The 24,429-nt window shown below is 35.4% G+C and overlaps 1 pseudogene; it reads left to right on the top strand.

Annotated features, from left to right (window-relative positions):
* Positions 1–133: 133 nt before the first annotated feature.
* Positions 134–10,865, top strand: LOC122295948 (annotated as a pseudogene).
* The last annotated feature ends 13,564 nt before the right edge of the window (positions 10,866–24,429 follow it).

Genomic DNA, 24,429 nt, shown 5'->3' on the forward strand with positions numbered 1-24,429 from the left:
AGCCACCGTTAGGTTTAAAAAAAGTTTTTTTTTTAATTATTTTTTAATACTTTTAAATATTTTTAAAAAATATAAAAAATTTATATTAAAATTAAATAATTTTTTCTTAAACATTAAAAGAAAAATTTTAAAAAGATTTGGCCAGCGGTGGCCTTAGTATTTTCCCTCCCCAAAATACCGTTAAGAGACCCGCCCATATTTCCTTCATTTTTTTTGTCAATCGAGCTCTACCTCGTATTTATACCTCAAAATCCGCTAAACCGACTGGTTTTGATTTCACTGCCACAACCCAAATAAAGAATTTTTTTTTTTTTTCTTGTGTATCAATTTTTGTTTTTTTCGAAATTTGAGAAATCCCTATGTTTGTTGTGGTAAATGAATATCTTGATTTGGCAGCAATGTTTGAGATAGAAATCCACGATGTTTGCATGTTTCAGGATACTGGTTTAGTGAATCACTGGAAATTCTAAGTTTTTTCTGTGTTTTCAAGCATTTCATGACGATGAGTTCCGTTACGGGGCATTCTATAAACGAGTATGAAGGATTTACCAGTACAAATGTAATTGCTAGTAGGGTTGTTTTTGAACAAATGACAAATAATAATGGCAAGGGAGCTGATTTTTCCCCTCTCGGATTGCTTCATTTGCATGCTTTTTATTTCGTAAGCTAAATTTTTTCCTACTGATTTTCCTTTTGCCAGCCAAACAGCGAGCAACGTTGGTGGAGTGGTTGAATAACACTCTCCCTGATGTTATCTTACCATCGAATGCATCGGATGAAGACTTGAGAATGTGTTTTAAAGAAACTAAAGATAATATGGTTTTGTTTACTCTGTTTTTTATTACTCGCAAGTCTTTTACATTGCGTCGTTGGTGAGCTATTTTATTTTATTTTATTTTCAATATGTTTGATTGATGGTACTATTTTGTGCCGGCTCTGTGAGTGAGGTTGTCGGAATGTTCTTGTTCTTTTCATTCTTCTCTTTTTATGGAGATTTATGATGGATGCTGGATTTTCAATCCTAACCTTCATTTTCCATTCCAGGAAGGTGACTCCAATTGTTCTTCAGTTTCCTCAGAAAATATTAAAAGATTTCTGTCTGCAATGGATGATTTGGTGATGCTCAGATTCGAGATGTCAGACATAGGTTCGGTTTGGCCACTTAAGAATTTTGAGTTTTAGATGAAAGATTAAAATATTATATTTTAATATTATTATTGTTTTGGGATTTAAAAAGGTTAAGAAAAAATTGAATTGTTTATTATATTTTGTATGAAGATTTGAGAAAGTTGTAATGATGATATGAGAATTTCATGTAGTAAAGGTACTAGTCTATTTTTCAATGATTTTTGCAAGTCCCATGCAATTATCTTGAAAATATTGTGAAAATTGTGAGACCCACCATCAAAAAGTCTATGACAGTGGATCCCATTTTTTTTTTTTCAAAAGGTTTGCACGGAACTTAAACACTTTGGATTTATATCTAGGATTCTATAGTGACCTATGTCCACTTTGTGATATCATATATACACACAAGACGGTTCTTGGTAATGGATTAACAACTCCTAATGTACATGCTCAAATTGATGTGATTTACATGTGGTAGTGAGCCTTTGCTAATTTGCTATATACGATGCTTTTATTCCTCTTTCATCCCACTACGGAAATGTGACACTTTTCATCACTCTTGCATCACCTTTATATACTTTTTTAAAAGAAAGTTCAAAAGTTGATGAACAATGTCATTTCATCATAATGGGATGAAGGTGTAGTATATGGCAATTTTCTTTTCCTTATGCATGTCTGCTTCTACTAGTTGGCCTTTGCTTCGAAATGTTCCTTTCTCTATATCTCTCACACACTAATGAGTTTTATGCAGGGATAGATGAAGAGTGTTATTGAATGCCTTGCATCCCTTAGAGCGCAATTTATGCTAAATGTTGTTGTAGACAATTTTTCTCTTACCAGTCTGATAACTAATTGCGGAAGCCCTCGTGGGGATGCATTCTCCAGTGGACATTTATGTCAATTATCTGGAGAAGAGAGGCAGAAACTTGTATCTAACTCTGATTTTCAACCTGGTTTGAGCAATCCTGTCATGTCAGGTATAGTTGTTGCTCTGTGTGCTTGTGTTTATTGCAGCTACTCAAAACTGATCATAAATAAATCCCCACCTGATTTATTTCTGTGATGCTATGATCCTTATTTCCCTATGTTTAAAATTAGCCATAACGCTGATTTTCTTTTGTTTGTTAAAGCTGACTAAATTCTGCATTCCTTTTTGTTTATCCAATTAGTTGATGTTGCATGTTTTTTCCCCTTGCACAGAGCCATCAGTTGCATTAAAGAATCAGGCTGGACAGAAGTACCACAAAGTGTTTGAACTCAAACCAGGCCGATATGAAGACCTTTCTCTTTCTAGATCTTCAGAGATGATGAAAACAAACTGTTTGGATGTAACTTCTTGAGATCTCTTTTCTTCCCAAGAAACCTTGACATTTGGTCAGGTCTTAAAATCTCTTTTCATGATCAGTGTCTGTTATTGAAGAATGCCCCAATTCAATCCCTATTAAGTATTGTGAATGGGATTTTGGATGAAAGCACTGAAAGAAAGAATGGCGAAATACCTAATGTATGTTGATGGGATGGTATATGTGTATGAATATTAGTAATGCATGCATCTTGGTGCATAAGTACATTCTTGTCATCTTGTGTATTTGCATGCATATTGTTCATATGTAGTTCTAAAACTGTGTTACGATAGTACTTTATTTTCTCAGCATACAGCATATATGTTGAGGAAAGTTGTGCAGGAGATTGAGCGCTGCATATCAACTCAAGCCGAACACTTGAGAACTGTAACATGTCTTGCAGATTTTCTTACATCTATTGTTTTTTTTTTCTGCTCTATGTTAGTCTCCTAATGTTTTGTTTGTCTGTTTTCACCTACGGCAAAGTAATTTTTTCAAGGCTCTTGAAGAGAAATATTGGTCAAGTATCGGAGTAATTGAAGCCCTAACATCAGGATCTAGTGAAGAGAGCCAGCTATGGTGAACAATACAATTCAAAAAGTTGAAACTAGACTGGTGTAGATTTATATCTCTGTTGTGTGGGATTGTGTATATTTTCTTATATTTGGTACCACATTTTCTTTACTAAATTAGAGTTTTTCATAACAAATTGTTATGGACCAACTTGAGCATATAAAGCTACAATCCATAGACAATGAATCATGTGTTCTGTAATTTTAAACTCTAAATGGCATATCCTTTGATGTACAAATTTCTAACTTATCCATAGAGGCTTTAGTAGTTTATTTGCAAAAACATGTAGAAAAGAATATGAGGTTGTCCACATCTTGCAAATAACTTCATAGAAGAGATTTCTGCAGACGGAGCAAACCAAAATGGAGGAGAGGAAGAAATTTGATGAGGAGGATTTTATAATTGAACTGATGAAAGAAACGGATCAAAAGAATCTTGAACTTTCAGCATTGAAGCAGGAACTGGAAATTACCAAAAAGACGTGTGAACTGCAATGCATGCAAGTGGAAAGAGAAGCTAAAAATTCCAAAATAAAGCTTGAGAAGAGGTTGAAAGAACTTGAGTGCTTGTCAGAAAATTCCGAAAACAAGGTGAAAGAGCTTGAGTTATATTCTGATTCAAAATATCAGATGTGGAACCAGAAGGAGCAAGTCTACCAGAGAGTAGTGAAATTTCAGCCTGATTTACTGCAGGTATGCATTTAGATGATGATCTTGTTTCATCATTGAATGTAGTAATGTGTTTTACATCAAATGTCATTGAAACAACAGGAAATGAGGTTGGCTTCAACGTCCATTAGACAAGAAATTTTGAAAGCACAAAATAGCTATTCGGAGGAATTTAATTGCTTAGGTGGGGCTAGTTAAATAGAAATTAAATATTGTATGTTGATTATGAATGGTAGGTTCTCCTAACTTAACTTCACATTGCTCAGGAGTAAAGCTTAAAGTATTAGCAGATGCAGCTGAAAACTATTACACTGTTCTTGCTGAAAATCGAAAGATGTTTAATGAGATACAAGAGTTAAAAGGTGCCACTTAATTTCATTTTGAGAAATGTTTAGCTCCCAAAAAGATTTCACAGAAGTAAAGTTCACAAACTGATGTGAGCGTAAAGCTCTTTTATCTGTAAAAATAGCTCTAAGGTTGTATATTTTGCCACATCAGTTTATAAACTTTTGTGTAATCTCTTTGTGAACTACTTCTCTTCGGCTTTAGTAGATCGAATGAATAAAATCTGATCAGATAAACTTTTCTGGACACGAAAATAAATATGAATTTTCTTTTGCCGGAAACATTACAGTGTATTGTCGGACAAGGCCTTTTCTAGATGAAAAGAGATAGAAGCGGGAAATCATAGAATCTGTTGGGGAAAATGGGGAGTTGGTCATTGCCAATCCCAAGCTGGGAAAAGAAAACCATCCTTTGTTTAAATTTGATCTGATATTTGGCCCTACTGCAACTCAAGGTTTTTATCACTCTCTCCATCTTCCTTATAATTATGAAAAATACTTTAGCCAAAGGGATTATATAAAAATAAACACACAAACTGATGTAGCTTGATGTGGTACATTAGATTGTAAAGTTACTTTTATTATAAAATAGATCTAACGGATTCTATGAAGCCACATCAATTTGTGGATTTATTTTCTGTAATCTTTTTTTGTCTGTATGTGCGGGTATTGCCTTAATTGAGTTATTCACATGGTCAGCTCAATATAAAATGAGGCTGCAAAACATTAAAAAAAACAAAAAAAAAAGCCTAGGCTTAGGGGGCAGTTGAGTTGGGCGGATTTAGGAAATCTGGGCTGAAAAGTGCTGTGGTGTTGCTTGTGTACTTGTAAAAAGCGTGGCATAGTGGTGACTCATGGGTCTCACACACAGACATGGAACCACATGAACCACACATGCAAGTCTTTTGATGGCGATGCTGGCTGTTTCTTGAAGATTAGCAGCCAGGGAGTGGCGCATTTAGGCTTAAAATGTTATGGTAGAGTAAAAAAGGAAAAGAACAGTATGGAAAATGGGTGGAAGAGGGAGGGCGAAACCTTCCTTTGGATCTCATCTCATCTCAACATTTAAATACCACAAACACAAATACTTTTCAATTTCAAATATTCAACTTTTTCATCTAATCATTACCTAATTATTATAACTTTTCCAAATTTTCAAACAAAACACAAAAAATAATTCAACTTTTTCAAAGCCTAAAATAAAAATAATATTAAAAAACTATATTTTAACAATATATTAATTTTATGATTTTTTTTTTTTTACTTTTTCTCTCTCATTTCTCAAAACTTCATAAAACATCTTAATTCAAACTATTTTACTACTATTCACAAACTATTTTATTACTATTAACAGATTATCTTGTCTCATCTGACTATCCAAACGAAGCTTAAGGCTCCCCTCCACTCCATTAAGGAATTTGGTTGGGGGAGATAATTTTGCTTTGACAGAAGGAGAAAGTTTTCTTATAGAGAGAAAATGAGGAGCTTGAAGATGATTAGTTTACATCTTTTCATTCGGCTGATTTATCATCTTTTACTTTTGAACATTCCGTATGTGTTGCTGAGGTAAGTCTTTTATTTTGACTTTTGCCGTATGCTCTGCCATCATGGCTTGCATTTTTTCTTTAGCCACGTTTGGGAATTGAGTTTCTTTTTATGCTTTTTAATCTGCCATTTGGATAATAAGTTGAAATGAGATGAGTTGAGATGAAAGTTAAAAATTAAATAAAATATTATTAGAATATTATTGTTTAATATTATTATTATTTTTATATTTGAAAATTTTGAACTATTTATTATATGTTGTATAAGAATTTGAAAAAATTATAATGATGAGATGAGATGAAACAATTCTTGTATCCAAATGAGAATATTTGATAAGTCAAAGACAATAAATGAGTTGAGATGAAAGTTAAAAATTGAATAAAATGTTATTAGAATATTATTTTTTAATATTATTATTATTTTGAGATTTGAAAAAGTTGAACTTTTATTATATTTTGTGTGAGAATTTAGAAAATAATAATGATGAGATGAGATGAAACAATTCTTGTATCCAAACGGGAATGTTTGATAAGTCAAAGACAATATTTTGATGGGCCTTAGGCTGCCTATCCCTTAAGCCGCTCCTGCCTATTCAGTTGATGTTTTTGCAATGTTTTTATATATGTAGTTTTTTTTATGATGAGCATCATTCTCTTTCAAATGATGGCAGCAAAGGTATTTTCTGATGTCCAACCCTTGATTCGGTCTGCAATTGATGGATATGATGTACTGGTATGAACTCTCACTGTAATTCACTTTTTAGATACATTACATCTTGATTCTCCCACCATTCCAATGCAAATATATGCCTTTCTTCAGACTGGTCCCAATGTGGCAACCAAAGAGAATTGGGGAGTCAATTATCGAGCTCTAAATTACCTTTTCGATATATCTCGAAGTAGAAGAAGTTCCATTACATATGAAATGGGAGTTCAAATGGTAGAAATATACAATGAACAAGTGCATGATTTACTATCAAGTGGTAGCTCTCCAAAGAAATATCCTTTTTCAATGGTAAAATATGATTCAAATATATGCAGAGTAAATTTATTTCTAATTATCTAATCACAATATGATTGGTGGTTTCCATTTTGAGTTATTTGAGTTTTGAGTAATGATATTCATGCAACTAGTTTATAACCCATTTTATAATCAGTCAATATGATCGTGCTACTTCATAACAAATGCTAAATGTTTTTAGTTGAATTACAAATTTTATCATATGTTTTTCCATCTCCATTGCTACATGTTTATTTATCTTTGCATTTACTTCCTCCATCAACGTTTTCTATTCATATGAAAAACAAATTATTCATGTGGCAAGACAACAAATCATTTGTTTCCTTGATTTGGGCACACTCGGGATTTTGACTTACTTACAACCCAATGGGTTGGCTGAACCTGATGCTAACATGCAACCTGTTAAGTCAGCCTCAGGTGTTATGGAATTAATGGACACGGGACTAAGGAACACAGCAGTTGGTTCAACTGCCCTGAATGAAAGAAGTAGCCGCTCTCACAGGTTCATCTATCTCATCTTTCGTATATGTCTCTCTACTGTCATTTTTCTAGTGTGTTATGATTATGATATTCAGTGAGATGAATCTGTACAGTGTTGTCACTATTCATGTTGGTGGGAGGGATTTGAAGACTGGGGCTGCTTTCCATGGTAATCTTCATTTGGTAGATCTTGCAGGAAGTGAAAGGGTAGATTGCTCTGAGGTAACTGGAGATAGACTCAGGGAAGCGCAGCATATAAATAAATCACTGTCTGCGCTTGGAGATGTCATTTTTGCTCTTGCTCAAAAGAGCCCTCATGTACCTTACCGAAATAGCAAGCTAACTCAACTCCTACAAAGCTCTCTGGGTAATTTTTTTTTAGCTAAGCTCTCTGGGCATTTTGTTAGTTATCTTCTTTTTGTAACAAGCCGCTTTCAATTACTCAATAGTTTCTATAAGATGCTAAAACTTCTCTTTGTCGCTCCCATTATTGAGTATATTCATGAATTGCTTTAATTCCCATGTATGAGATCATCTGAAACATATAATTGCTTCTAACATCACAGGTGGTCAAGCGAAAACCCTCATGTTTGTGCAGCTTAATCCTGATAAAAATTCATATTCTGAAAGTCTTAAGTACTTTGAAGTTTGCTGAGAGGGTCTCTGGAGTTGAGTTAGGTGCAGCATGGAGCAGCAGAGAGCTTAAAGATGTCAGGGAATTAATGGAGCAGGTGCTTAACCACCTATTTATTTGATAATGTCATTTACTAGCACTTGATTAGAATATATAAGTCAGAATGACTCTTGGAGTTAAAAGCACACCTGTTTACTTGAGAGTTGCTTTTGAAGATCAAGTTTTTATTTAACTGTGGTGTTCATCACCTAAGACTTCTAATAGGAACTCATCATTCGAAGATCTTTGGAATCACTTAACAAGAGATGAAATCCGACTAAATGAGAAAGAAAAAAGTACTTTTAAAATGTCATGAAAATGTTGATTACTAAGGCATTGACTGCATTTCGTAGAGTAGATCTGAAATTTGATAAATTGGTGCACACATATCTCAATTTACACATGAACATACAAAACAACAAAGTTTGTAGTTTTTCAAATATATATTCACAAAAATAGTAAGCTAGCTTTCTTTCTGCTGGTCAGTGTGTTGGTGTGATGTTGCAGTATGGAAAAACGAGAACATTCAGACCAATAGGAGGTTGCATGGTGATGGTAGGTGGGTAGATGGCTGCAGATCTGGGTTTTTAACTTCTGACCAAAAGGGTAGAGGAAAATGGACAATTGAATTAAAAAGGCCAAACACATTGATAACCAACCTAAAGGAGTTAAACTGCAAAATCCAATCAAGGTTTAGAAGCCAAAGGGAGGGTGGCAAGTGGCGGCTACTGACATTGGAGCCAACATTTGGCAGCTAAAGCTGGACCAACACAATTGATTTAGAAGATCTATAGGTAGTGGTTTTGACGTAGAGTGAGTGTTGGCTGGTTTTGGGCGGAGCAGACTGATCTAACCTCCAAAGATTGAGACAAAAGGGGACAAACCTAGGAAAATAAGAAAAAGAAAATTAGGAAGAAAGGAAAAGGTGAGCTCCTTGGTGTCCTCTTCAATTATTAGTTATTAAATTTTACCCCAAGTTTTAACTGTATAATATTGGTGTCCCAGTGTTGATAGCTATGGGAGTAGTATCACCATTATGACTTGATTTGCATATATTTTGCACAAACTTGAAAAGTGAATTGGATAAAATATATAGTTTGTATACTATGCATGATATTTTTATGTGTTGGTCTGTCCTACTAAAAAACATTTAGGTATTTAAATTAATATCAATCATGAACAATGATCCTTTCTATTCTGAAAAATTATGACTTGTTCCTCAGATATTCCCAAATAAGTCATCCTCTTATCTTCCCTGCAGTGTGCTGCTCGCCGAAAAAGTTACCATTTGCAGTGTGAACAAATTGATCGTAAAAGGTTATATTTGTTGTAGTGATTGATCCTTAATTAATTTAAATTTAAGTTTATATAAGGAATCATGCCAATATGGTGTGCGCGTGTTTTGCTAATGCTATAGTTAGAAAGAAAATTTCCTGAAGTGTAAACTACAATTTGTCTCCACAAGACTCATTCTAATGGGTACTGCTAAATAAGAATGAACTGAAGAGGTTGTAGAGGCTAGAAGGGAAGTTGCAGAGACCAATGATTTTGGGACACCGGGGGGTGGGGGCTTTGATGTTGATTTAGAGCTTCTTTTGGTAAACAATTCTTGCTTCTTAGAGCTGCAGAGTCATCAGAGCCAAAAGCCAAAAGGTACGGAATTGACTATGAAACTCCTTAATTCAAAGTGGGAAATACTGAGAATTAGAGTGACGGTATTGAGGGGCACTTCCAAGATTCTTAACTATAGTTAGCCAATGTGAATAATTTTGGTGCATATGGGTTCAGATGTAGCCACAAGATCCCCATATACATTGGTTCATGTTTTTACATAGGTGCTCACTGCAATCCTAGTTAAAGGTCACTTAAACATATCATATTATGTAGAAAGCAGATTCAGGATGTTGTTTTTATGCTTTCGTTGACCTTTCAGGTAGCTTCTCTCAAAGAGACTATTGCAAAAAAAGATGGGGAGATTGAGCGGTTGCAATTACTTAAAGATCTCAAAAATGTGCATCCTGGCAGCAATGGCGAGAAGCGTGGAACTCCACAGCAAAGCCAAAAACCAACAGGTGGGAAAGGCTTAGTTACTGAAAAATCCGCTTCCGATCATGACAATAGTTCAGAGCTCAAGCATTCTGAAGCTGATTCCCAGCAGTCCGTGGATGACCTTAAGTGCCAAAATGAACTTCTCAGGCAATCAAAGGTCACTGGAGGGGACATAGGGTAGAAAGTTCCTGCAGATGCTGAGATTTTAGTATTTTGGGTTGCAGACTACGAGAGCTTTGAGTGACATATCTGATGGTGGTCTTTCTATGGAAACAGACACTGACGGATCTGCAGAAAATGCTGAAGGCAGAAAATCGTCAGATCATCTGGAGAAGTGAGTATTCCTTACCGTTTCACTGCTCTGGTTGCTGTCCTTAAAATTTTATAGATATAAATTCAGTTTGATGTCCAGAAGAATGTTAGAAAAAAATCACTGCCTTTTCTCTCTCTGCAAAATTCTTTTCATCTTTTCTAGCATCTCTCTCTCTCTCTCTCTCTCTCTCAAACTCTCCATTGTTTTGACTATGTTGGGATTGGAGATGTTCTTTAAAGTTTATAAAATTATAGAGAAAATTATTTAATATTTTTTTTTAAAAATATTTGTGGAAGGTGAGGGACCATAGAAAACATACGTTGAAGCTTCCTAACAGCCTACATGAAAGATTGCTTCTCTTAGCTTTTCTTCACCGACTTTATAGGCCTGTAAAAGGGAGCCCATGACTCCAAGGGCAGCAAACTAGAGTAGATCGGGGTGTTTTGAAGCTGCGAGTCTCCTCACTATGTGCATCAAAAAGTGAAGCCACGAGCCTCTTGAGTGAAGTGTGGAGCACTTCAAGTGTTACAGGTGCACCTTGAATCAATTGCGAGTGTTTATCTATAGGTCTATTGTACTTCGTTGGTTGGCAAATTTGTATGGAGTCCACAGGGAATATATTTTTGGGAGATTGTTGGTGATACTGACACTTTACCACCTCCTACAGAGAACATCCTCTGAAAGTGGCAAACTATGGCCGGAAAATCAATGTTTGTGATCAGGACAACATCAACATATCACCTCACCTAAGGAAGCATGATACACTCGAGCTTGTTTCTCAAGGAAAAACTATATGAGACTTCGTTAGCTAATGTCTAATGTGCAACAAGAGTTCACAATTAATCAGTAAATTACTGAAGTAAAGTTTCTCTGTTGCAAAATCTTTGAATTAGATCTTTCAGCTAACGGTAATGAACGCTGTATTGAGGAGGATCGTTATCCACGGTTGGGTTGAGACCTAAATATATGGGCTTTATTCCTTCAGTTCAAGGTTCGCCCCTTCTCTAAATGTTTTGGAAAATCTATTGGCCAAGAGGTTGGTCTGTGTCTCACTAAAAAGCAAATAGGAACAACTCTTTAGTGACAATAAGAGAAGTTGGCCCAAAGGATTGAAGGGCTTTAAGTCAAAGAAAGAAGGAAAGAGGAAAATGGGAGGAGCTCAAAATATAAAGTTGCACGAGTTCGGTACAATGAATTAAAATCACAATGAATTAATCTATGAATACTCATACTTTTATGCAGAAACTAGTATCCAAAGTTGCTAGAGCCATACAGAAGGCAGGGAAAACTGCATTAACTACAGTGTCAATGTCAAAGGACTCATTGAAGATGTCATGAAGTAGGTGAAGTTAGAGCTTAATGTTGCTACGATCAAAATCAGTAAAAATGTGTAGTCTTCTAATAATTTTCCTTGGAAAATAGCTTAACATTCTATTCAATTGCTCCTTTCAGCTCTCATAAGTTCTTCCCTCAAGCCTCCCAAACGATGGGTGTAAACCATTAAGTAGAAGACACTCACAGCATTCTCTCTCTCTCTCTCTCTCTCTCTCTCTCTCTCTCTCTCTCTCTCTCTCTCTCTCTCTCTACATGCATAGATATCTAATAGTACGTTCTGTTTAGTGGTTTTTCCATGCCACATAGTTTTGTAATTATAAATGTTCTGAGGCTTTCTGCCTATTTTAGTCACTTTTCTTATACTACAGATCTGGTTCGCATGGGAGCCATTTTTTATACCCAAAGAAAACAGATTTCTACTTTGCAATACTTATATTCCAGTTGGAAGTAAAATTTCAGTTTATGGCTGACTTCTTGGACTGTGTATAGATGCATCGATTACTCGCCATGATCCACTGCAAAATCAGAAGACACTTCCTCTTGAAGATTTTGTACATGAGATATACATAGAAAGTCCAACTATCATCTGTGTATCTTTTCATGATTTCCTTTATTTCTCATAACATTTTCTCATGTCAAGCATCTTGTAGAAACTCATCAAATGGGATAAATACACTGTAAAGTTATGTATTTAAGAAATAAAATTATAATTTCTCTCTGTCTCATCTCTGTGATATATAGAATTTCTCAGAATTCGTTTAGTAGTTGAACATGATGCCTGAGGAATGAGGACATTCATTGCGTTCATTGATGTCCTACCAAATCAGAGTGATCCATGTCTCCATATGACCGAAAAGTTTACAACTTGGAGTTAGAATATAATTTTAAATTTTAAATTTATCTCTTCCCATCAACTTAAATTTTTGGGACAGGTGGTGATTTAACATAGTATGAAAACAGGTAATTTCATTTAATCAATTATTCCATGTATTAAGTCCACTTATTGAGAATGGACCTACAAAACTACTACGTTCAAATGCAAGTATTGATGATCTAAATTAAACACTAAGATTCCAACGTAATTGTGATGATTGAATAGCATTTATTTGGTTTGGACTTAGGAGGTTGAATACTCAATCAGAAATAGACTGTTAGAAAATAATTTTTGTAAATTTTATTCTCCATGACCTTGGTGCATATTCCTCATTTTCCTCCAGTTGACACCATGACCTTGTCTTGTTACGTACTAATGTACACATGTTTGTGAAATGTGTATCATAATAGGATCTTAGAAACCCAATTCTTGAACATTAGAGCTTGCACAATTATTCTTCTGAGGGAAGAAGAAACTGAAGTCAATTTTCATCTAGTATCTAATTCTGGTATGGCAGGAGTGGGAAAGACAACACTAGTTCACCTTGCGTCCAATGCTGTTGCAGCTGAACATTTCAATCCAAAGGCTTGGGTCTGCATTTCCGATGACTTTGATGTTGCTAGAACAACAAAAGCGATTCTTGAATCAGTCACTTCCCAACCCTGTGACCTAAAGGGGTTGAACCAAGTTCAGGCCAGGCTGACAAATGGAATTAGACAGCAAAATCTTCTTGCTTGTTTTAGACAATCTTTGGAATGGGAGTTTTGGCCTGTGAAAAATTCTGCAAGCTCTATTTAGGTTTGGAGCAATGGGGAGTCGAATTACAGTGACAACACTCAATGCAAATGTTGGGAAGATGACGGGAGCAATTCACTCTTATAATCTGGAGTTCATATCAAATGATGATTGTTAGGCCATATTTGTGCAGCATTCTTTGATGGACAGAAGTATTGATAGTCCTGCAAACTTTAGATTAATGTGCGAGAAAATTGTGAAAAGGTGCAATGGCTTGCCTTTGGCAGCAAGGACTCTTGGTGTCCTTTTACGTGGTAAAAAGCTACATGTGGAAACATACTGTATAGAAAAATGCGGACTACACATAGGGGGATCAAAGCGACATTCTGCCTGTGTTAAAATTGAGCTACCAGCCTACCACCATCCCCCTCGTCATCTAAAGAGGTACTTTGCCGACTGTTCAGTCATCAATATTCCCAAAGGATTAAGAATTTGAGGAGAATCAAGTAATCCTTTTATGGATGGCATGGAAGGTTTGACTCATCATACAGAGAGCAGCAGTAGGTGGATGGAACATTTTGGTAGAGAGTAGTATTTTCATGATCTGCTATCAAGTTCATTTTTCCAGCAATCCAACCATGATCAATCACGATTTCTGATGCACGTCCTCATTAGTGATCTAGCTCAATGGTGGCAGGTAAAAGCCAATTCAGGTTGGAGACTAACCCCTTCTGGTTGGAGGGCAACAAGATATGGCAAATCTCCCAAAAAAAAACACGCCATTTGTCTTTATGTTATTAGCAGATATGATGTCTTGAGAAAGTATGAGATGATATTTGAATTCAAGGGTTTGAGGACCTTCCTACCACTAATGCCACGATATCTTGCGCAGTACTGTTACTTGTCTGATGACATTCTTGGTGTGGCTACCACATACTTGAACTACCAAGTACCCTCAAGAATTCAGATGTTTGCCTGTATCAATATGCTATCTCTACAATCTACAAACACTGCTATTAGAAGATTGCTCTTTTCTAAAGAGCTTGCCTGCAGAATTTAGGAACCTTATCAACCTGCGTCATTTGAATACATCTGGATCGAAAGTATTGGAAGGAATGCCTATTTAAGGATAAGCAATTTGACTAGTCTCCAAACAATGAGCAATTTTATTGTGGGGGAATGCAGTACTTTCTCTTTAATAAGAGAGCTAGGGCCCTCGAGGGACCCTCTGCATCTCAAAATTGGAGAATGTAATTGAATGTTTGAAACACAAGATGCCAAAGTTCCTAACTTGACTGGCAAGCAAGTTCTCAGTAAGCTTTCAATGGAATGGAGTTGCAATTCTGATGAATATCATCAAGATGAGAAAACTCGAGAGGAAGTACTTCATATGCTAAAGCCTAATGCGAATTTTAAAGAGCTTATAGTTAAGTGCTTTGGTGGAACAAATTTTCCAACTTTAATAGGAGATCCTTCATTTTCTAATTTAGTGTTCCTAAGCTTAGAAACCTGTGTGAACTGCATTTCCTTGCCACCAGTCGAGCAACTGTCCTTTTTTTTCTAAGAAAAAGAACAAGATTCCAATTTTATTGAAACCCTCACTTATAGTTGAGGAATACCGTAAAAATAAACCTCAACCTAAAAAAAAAACATATATGAAAAACAAGGCCTATTACTTACAACGTATCATGAGTTATCCTATCCTATCCAGTCTCAACAAACATGTTCTCTCCTTTGGGGCCATCTCAAAATTCTTCGTATGTCCCTTGCACCTTTTTCGGCAAAAAAATCAGCAACTTGGTTTATTTCTCTATGCATTTGTCTAACTAGTAGGGCAACTACCCTTGCTCATAGATCTTCTTATTAAAAGAAGAAAAAATCTAGTTACAAGTATAACTGTGTACTAATATGTACACCAATCTAATGTGATTAATCAAAAAATAGATTTTATTAAAAATATTGTTAATTTAAATTTTAAATATGAATGAATTAGTATTGGTACGCAGATTAGTACGTAATTTTACTTATACGTAACAAAACTCTTAAAGGAATGACAGGTGTGAAGAGTATTGGCTCGGAGTTTTATGGAGAAAGTTTGTTAAGACCTTTTCAATGCTTAGAGAGTACTCTGTGAGATAAAACAGAAATGTAAAGAATTCTTCCTGATTTGTTATTGAATAGTGTTGTCCTTATATACATGGAAAATGGAATAATAGTTTGTTACAAAAAATTGTAGAGAAGAATAAGAATCATCTAGAGTATTTCTATCTACGGTTCCTGTCCAGTGCGCATATTAGCAATTTATGCATTGTGTCTGCTTGTCACGTTGCTTGGGTATACTCTTGGGTGATTCTGAGTTATGTATCTTGATACACCCCCTTGAGTCCAAAGGAGTATCAACAACTTTGAGACTCGTTCTGAGATGAGAAAATTTATCAGCAATAAGAGGTTTTGTCAATATGTCTGCAATCTGATCTTTGGAGCTGATAAAAGAAACTTTGAGTGTATGAGCAGCCACTTTGTCTCTTACAAAATGATAATCAATATCCATGTGTTTTGTTTTTGAATGATAAACAGGATTGGCCAAGAGGTATGTAGCTCCTAAGTTGTCACACCACAAGGTAGGAGCTTGAGATAATGGAATAGCAAGCTCTCTAAGAACAGTTTGTAGCCATGTGACTTCAGCTGCAGAGGAAGCAATAGCCTTATATTCGGCTTCAGTGGAGGAGCGTGCAACTGTTTGCTGTTTCTTGGAGCTCCAAGAGATAAGGTGTTTGCCCAGAAATATACAAGTGCCACTAGTTGATCTGTGACCATCGGGACAACCTCCCCAATCAGCATCTGAATATACTTGAAGAGTAAGACTAGAGTTGGAGGAGAAAAGTAGACCATGATTGATAGTGGCTTTTAAGTATCTTAGAATGCGTTTTACAGCACTCCAATGAGGAACTTTGGGAGAGTACATAAATTGGCAAACCTTATTAACTGAAAAGGAAATATCAGGTCTGGTCATGGAAAGATATTGTAGACCTCCTACAATGCTACGATAGAGTGTAGCATTATCAAAGTCAGGCATGTCATGCTTAGAGAGTTTTAGAGATGCTGCCATGGGAGAGGACATTGGATTGGCAGTAAGCATTTGAGTACGGGCTAAGAGACTATTGATGTATTTCCTTTGAGATAGAACAAGGCCACTAGGAGTGTAATCAACCTCTATTCCTAAGAAGAAAGAAAGAGGGCCAAGGTCCTTGACAGGAAAAACAATGCCAAGATCATGAATTAAATTTGAGATAGCTGATGGCTGTGAGGCAGTGATCACTATATCGTCCACATAGACGAGCAGATAAATTTTAGTGGCATTGTAATTCAGGATAAACAGAGATGGGTCAGCTCAAGAGGCAACAAATCCATAATTGAGGAGCCAAGAACTTAACTGATGAAACCAAGCCCTTGGATCTTGTTTGAGACTGTAGATGGCTTTATTGAGTTTGCAAACATGCTGTGGTCGGGTTTTATCAATAAAACCCTGAGGTTGTTGCATGTACACATCTTCAGTCAGTAGGCCATGCAAAAAAGCATTCTGAATGTCTATTTGACGTAAGGGCCAACCATGAGAAACAGCAAGTGAAACAATAAGCCGAATGGTAGAGGCTTACACAACCGGACTGAAAGTGTCCAGATAATCAATACCAAATTGTTGATGGTATCCTTTTGCAACAAGACGGGCCTTTCTCCTTTCAAAGGACCTGTCGGCATGGGTTTTTGTACGAAAAACCCATCTACAACCAAGTATATTAGTTTGAGAGATAGGGGGTACTAGAGTCCACGTTTGATTGTGGACAAGTGCAGCGTACTCAGCCTTCATCGCATCCTGCCATTCGGTATACTTGTTTGCATCAGAGAAACTCGAAGGCTCATCTAGAACAGCTGCAGAGACAGTGAGACAATGTCGAGTAGGATACAGCATAGTACCATCAGTGAGTTTTCGAGGACAAGAAGAACCTATGAAGGAACGAGTAATAATGGGGGAACGTGGAGGGATGAGCTGAGGAAGAGGCGAATTGACAGGGGACTGGACAGAGGGATGTTGTAGTGGGTCAGGAGGGTGGGAAAGGACTGGCAGAGAAGAGATTTGGGAGATTTGTAGAGGGGATGATTGTGAGTGTTCGGATGATCGATTCGTATGAGGTAGCGAGGAGGAATGTTGCAAGGGGGCTGATGAATCGAAAACATGTTGCAGAGAAGGGGTTCGGTGAGACGATGGTTCTGGAGATTGAGAGGGATGAGATGAATCGGAGTTGGTGGATGTAATATTGGTGGACCTGGGCCGAGAAGTGAAGTGGGTTGTTGAGTTTGTGATGGGGAGCCCAGAAGTGATGGTAAAAGGGGTAAAAGGGCCGGTTGAGATATAAGGGAAAATTTATTGGGCTTGGGCTGAGCTTTGGACATGGGAAAGGAATATTCATTAAAAACAACATCCCTTGAAATATACAACCGATTGTTTTAAACATCCAAGCATTTGTAACCTTTATGAACCATGCTATATCCAATAAATAGACAAGGAGTGGATCGGTATTGAAGTTTATGGGAAATGTAATGGCGTAAATTTGGCCAACACTCACATCCAAATACTTTGAGAAAATTATAATCGGGTTCTTTTTGATAGACCAAATTGTATGAGGATTTGTTACCAAGAACCGGGGTGGGTAACAGATTGATAAGAAAAACCAATGTTTCAAAAGCTTCAGCCCAATATGAAAAAGGAAGTGAAGAGTGGGCTAAGAGTGCAAGGCCCATTTCAACTATATGACGGTGTTTTCTTTCAATTAATCCATTTTGTTGATGAGTGCGAGGGCATGAGAAGCGATGGAAAATACCAAGTTTGTTACACATAGTAGTGATAGGTTTGAACTCACCACCACCATCCGTTTGAAGAGTAAGTAACTTGGTATTAAAAAGTCTTTCAACAAAGGGTAAAAAGGATGAAAAAATTTCAGTAGCATCAGATTTGAGCTTGATGGGAAATAACCACGTAAACCGGGTGTAAGCATCTATGAAAGAAATATAATATTTATGACCATTTCTTGAGATATGATAGGCTGGACCCCATAAGTCTGCACACAACAATTGTAAAGGCCGTGTATATTGGGCCTGTTTTGAAGGAAACGGAAATTGATGTGATTTAGCTAGAGGACATTGAGAACACTTGAACTTGGACGCATTGGGAGAAAGAGGCAAGCACTTGGTGTGCAGTACATGAGCGACTAAAGAGAGTGATGGATGTCCAAGTCGCTGGTTCCATTGATCGAGAGTGGTTCTTTCACCGATGTGAGCTGAAGGAGAAGATGAAGCGGACACAGCAGAGGGAAAGACGTAAAGACCATCACGCGTCGGACCGGTGAGGAGGATTTTCCCAGTCGGTTTGTCCTTCACAGCACAATGAGTTGAGTGAAATTCAAAGTAACAATCATTATCTATGCAGAATTGAAGTACAGAAACAAGGTTTTTAGTGATGGAGGGAACATGTAGGAGATTGCGTAGATGAAAAGAAGAATTATTAAGAGTAATGGAAGAGTCACCGAAAGACAGTATTGGAAGACCAGTGTCGTTGCCCACTTTAATGGTCTCACCTCCTACATATGCTTCAGAAGAAACATTCAAGTTAGAAAAATCATTAGTGATATGATGGGTTGCTGCTGAGTCAGGATACCAAACCGAGTCAGATGATGGAGTTTGAGCTGAGTAATTTGTAGAGAAAATTTTCGGGGCTTCATATTGATATGAGTGATTGAATCGCTGATGACATTGTAAGGCAACGTGACCAGCCTTATTGCATACTTGGCAAACTGGGCAGTGCGTATTGTACCGCTGTGATGTATTTGGAGCAGGGGGTAATCGACCAGAACGGCCATTGTGGGAATAATAACCACGGCTACGTCCATGTCGACCTCCTCGTGAGTAACCACGACCACGTTGATCGCGGGTTACAGAAGAAAAATTGACAGATGGGTCAAAGAGAATAGAGGAGGATTTGGTTTGATCAAGTCGGGTTTCATGGATTAGAAGAAGTTGGTAAAGCTCATGAAAGGAAAGTGGGGCCGATCGGGTAGTAATGGAAGTGACAAAAGACTCATACGAGGGCCCGAGTTCATTGAGAACAAAAGTAATCAAATCTTTGTCTAAGAGAGGAGAACCAGAGTTAGCAAGAGTATCAGTAAGAAATCTGACCTTGCCAAAGTAATCGGAAATATTTTGATCACCTCGTTTGAGGTTTGTAAGTTTAAATCTAACTTGAAAGTCTTTGGCCTGGGAATGAGAAGAAAACATGGAGGAAATAGAAGACCAGAGTTGATGAGCCGAAGTGGAGGATAAGACATGATTGAGAATGGATTCAAAAATGGAGGAGAAGAGGATACTGAGAACAAGCTGATCAGTTCTACGCCATTTTTGAAAAGCCGGATTGGGGGTTGAATCTTCAAGAAATTTGGGTGGAGGAGGAAAGGAACCATCGACAAAAGAAAAAAGATCCTGGCCAGTGAGGTAGGCAGTGATTTGCACTTTCCATAGTAGAAAATTATCGGAGGAGAATTTGGTAGTGACAAGATGAGTGGAGGAAGGGATGGGTGGGAAAGAAGAGGAAGCCATGGATCTGACGTTTAGTCGAGAGGCTCTGATGCCATGTGAGATAAAACAGAAATGTAAAGAATTCTTCCTGATTTGTTATTGAATAGTGTTGTCCTTATATAGATGGAAAATGGAATAATAGTTTGTTACAAAAAACTGTAAAGAAGAATAAGAATCATCTAGAGTATTTCTATCTATGGTTCCTGTCCAGTGTGCATATTAGCAATTTATGCATTGTCTGCTTGTCACCCCGCTTGGGTATACTCTTGGATGATTCTGAGTTATGTATCTTGATATACTCTACGATTTGAAAATCTACAGCAATGGGAAAGCTGGACTCCTCTTGGAATTTGTGAAGAATTTGTTTGCTTGCGTGAGTTTTCAATCATAAGATGCCCCAAACTGGTGAGACAATTGCCAGGCCATCTACCGAATGTAGAGAAGGCTGTGATTCGTGGATGTGGGAAGTCGGTGGTTTCTGTTTCGGACTTTCCAAGAATGTGCATATGAATGCTCATGGAATGCAGAAGAATGGGGTCCGGTGTTTCTGATAACATCAGCTCACCAAAATTCGTAATTCTTTCAAAGATTCCAGAGTTCAGAATTGTAACAACTTGGGCTAATGCGTGGACTAAGAACAGTAAAACATTTGAAGATGGTTGGTTGTGAAAAGAGCACAACTTTGTTGGAGAATCTCAAGGGTTGCAAAGGCTCGGATTCCTGAGAGAGCTATGTATTGAAGACTGCATGCTCAACTCTTGTTTCATTTCCCGAGTCTGGTTTTCCATCCACGTAAAGAGTGATTCGAACAAACAAGTAGGAAGTAATGATGCACAACAGGAGCAATAATAATGCTTGTCTTGAGGCCTGAGCATATGTCGATTGTTGGTTGTGAATCTATAAAGTCCATTGTTAAAGGACAAGTACCACCGATCCTTAAAGATTCGAGATATCTGATTGTATGAATCTACAGTGTTTGCTAGACAAGGGAGAAGAGCCTTCCTGTTCGACAATATATATTGCATGATCAGGATATCAACACAATGGGTAGAACCATTCTTCTCCAGCATTTCACTTGGATATTGAACTATGCCCATCTCTCACCTTGTTGTCTTCAACTGGCGAGTTACCTGACATGCATACACGCCTCCATATTAAGGAAAGCTCAGAGCTCTTGTGCTTATCTTCAAGTGGGAAATTGCCCAAAGAATTTGAGCACCTTCAGATTCATTCTAATGAAAAGCTGGAGTCAATTGCGGATCGAGGAGCTACACCATAACACGTGATCTCTTGAACGCATCAAGATTTGGAATTGCCAGAACCTTAAATCCTTACCTGAGGCCCTTTACAGCCTCACCCAACTTCACCAAATTCAAGTTTGTACAAGCATTTCTTCCTTCCCAGAAGGAGGATTGCCTACCAACCTCGAGTTCTTCGCATTTACCTCCGTAAGAATCTCATGTTCTTGCCTAACCGCATGCACTGTGTCTCACATTTCTTCAAGAGCAAGTTATAAAATGTTGTCAAGTATTCCATCTGTTATTTCTGAAAGTGGGTTTTCCCACCAACCTGACAATGCTTTGTGATGGAGGGCTTGAAGATCTATAGGCCAGTGTTTGACTGGGGGCTGCAACGACTCACCTCCTTAGCAGAACTCTTCATTCATTGTGGATGTCTGAATCTTGTCTCCTCTCTGGAGAACGATTCGGATGATAATGTAATAATTTTATGAGAAATGACGTGTAAAAGTTCTAAAATAAATTAGTTTTACATAAGAGAAATAATATTTGCAGTCGTAGTTGTGCAAGCGGCGTGCAATCGTTTTGAAAAAAATAAATTAATATGAGACCTACATGAAAAAAAAAAAAAAACTAACTTTTTAATCGTAGACCCTATTCTTTTTCAAAACGATTGTGCGGAGTTTGTAATTCCACCACTGAATGAAGAATTGCTGTTTATATAAGGATTTATAAAAAAGTAGACCTATCTAAAAAAATATTTAAAAAAACTATTATTTATTAATAGAATCTATTTTTTTTATAAATGGATTATATGAAATTTGTCTATTTAAAATTTATACTTAATATTACTTTAATTTTATAAGAGTTATGCTACAGGATCGATAACTAGAGTTTATTTTTTTTTTTTTTTTTACCAATTTTTTAAATATTTTTAAATAATTTTTTTTTTAAATACACAAATTTACTAATAATCACTTTATTGATCATTAAAAAAAATAAAATTAAAAAGGTCAACTTAGCATTTCTTGTGTTTTTTATAAATTCTATTGGGTGTCGACGCACACATCATATTTTAATATTTTTAATGGATTTATGCTAGTCTATTTAAATTAATTAATTTATGAGTTATAATAAAATACAAATATCTCTAAATTGATCCATAATGATCAGGAAACTTATTTAAATGCTGAGAAAGTTAAAGTTCTTATTTATAATATAATTGTGTCACTAATCATTGAGAGACATCAGAGAAAAGTTATTAAGATGATCATTCACTCATAATCATATCAGATCTTTATCAAATTATCAAAAAATATATACATTTTATATTTTATATTTTTTTCATGAGATTCAATATCGCCAAGTATAGATTGGCAAAAAAATTTAAAAAAAAATTAGAATTTCGTGTAAAAATATAGATAATGCTGCTCTAATCTCTTTTAATATAGTCATTTTTACGTACTCTTTACATATTTTATTAATATATTTGATTGAATTATTTTTTTTAATATATAATTAATTATATTATTAGAATGCATAAAAAAATATATAAAAATTACTGTACATATAATTTTTATTATTTTAAAGCCTTGACCACCGACCTTGATATAATGCTGAGAAGCGTATTCAACTTCCATGCGACCGACCTTGATATTTCCCAACGGCAAGATAAACCCAGGAGATACTTTGGTGTGCAATGCTTTTCTGACGCGTGCCCTAAAGCGATAGCCTAAACTAATACGGCCGCCGGGCGCTTCCGTCAGCCCCAGGATAGGATTCATATCCTCAATAATTTCTTTTTTAAAAGAAAAAAATCAAAAGACCTTTTAGGATTTGAAAGAAGATAAATAACGAATGGGTCATAATAATAATAATTTATATAAATTTTAGGTATGTAAATTTAAAATTAATATTTAAAATTAAAAAAACAATATTATTATTTCACTCTTATGTCATCGTTATTTTTTAAAAAAAAAATTGAGAAATGATGATGAAAAATATCACATTTGCAAACTAGGATGAAAGTAAAATAAAAATATAATATATAGTAATATAACATTATTTTGGATTTTAATATCTAAGACTTATTCGTTACGTTACTCTAATATTAGACGCTATTTTTAGATGATCCTTCATATTTATGAGAAATGACGTGTAAAAGTTAAAATAGATAAGTTTTGTATAAGAATTTGTAAAAAAGTAGACTATTTAAAAAAAATATTTAAAAAATTATTATTATTTATTGATAGAATCTACTTTTTTCTACAATAGTTTATATGAAATTTGTCTATTTGAGATTTGTATCTAACATTATTCTAATTTTATAAGAGTCATACTACAGGATCGATAACTAGAGTTTATTTTTATTTTATTTTACCTATTTTCAAATCTTTTTTTTTAAATACACAAATTTATTAATAATCACTTTCTTAAATATTAAAAAAATAAAAATAAAAAGGTCAGAGCATCAGTTCACTTAGCATTTCTCATTTTTTTTAATAAATTCTATTCGGTGTCGACCCACACATCATATTTTAATATTTTTAATGGATTTATACTAGTCTATTTAAATTAATTAATTTATGAGTTATAATGAAACACAAATACCTCTAAGTTGATCCACGACGATCAAAAAACTTATTTAAATGCTAAGAAAGTTAAAAGCTCTTACTTACAATATAATTGCGTCACTAATCCTTGAGAGACACTTAGAAAAAAGTTATTAAGATAATCATTCTCTCATAATTATATTAGATTTTCATCAAATTATCAGAAAATATATACACTTTATATTTTATATTTTTTTTATTATATTCAATATCGTGAAGTATAGATTGGCAAAAAAAATTTTAAAAATTAGAATTTCGTGTAAAAATACAGATAATGCTGCTCTAATCTCTTTAATAGGGATTTTACAAAACTACCTTATCCTCCAAGAGCTTTGAAAACCTCACTTTCTTTTAAACCATCTAAAGATCTCTAATTGCGCTAAGATCATGTCATTCCCAAAGAAAGGCCTACTTATCTTACTTTTTGTAGTTTTAACTTTTAAGTTACTTCAAGTTATTGTTGTATGATTTTTATGTATTCTTTATGCACTATACTGATATGATTAGTTATATTAAATTTTTTATTACGAAATCAATCATATCAATAGAATGTATAAAAGACTACATAAAAGTGATTGCACATAAAGAGAAGTGTTATGTACACAAAGAGAATACATAAAAATAAATTTACAAACTGATGTGGCGTCTTGTGATTCGTTAAATTTACTTTATAATAAAAATAACTTTACAATCTGATATACTGTATCATGCTATATAAGTTTATGAATTTATTTTTATATAATCTCTTTGTAATTAAATTATTTATCTATTATATATATAAACGTGAATGGTGGATCAACAATGTTTTGTTTGATACATTTGTATTCCAATTTTACCCCTACTTTTACACTTTTGATTCTAATTTTCTCCCTTAT

Source organism: Carya illinoinensis, chromosome 15, assembly GCF_018687715.1.
Source record: "Carya illinoinensis cultivar Pawnee chromosome 15, C.illinoinensisPawnee_v1, whole genome shotgun sequence".
Taxonomy (NCBI): Eukaryota; Viridiplantae; Streptophyta; class Magnoliopsida; order Fagales; family Juglandaceae; genus Carya; species Carya illinoinensis.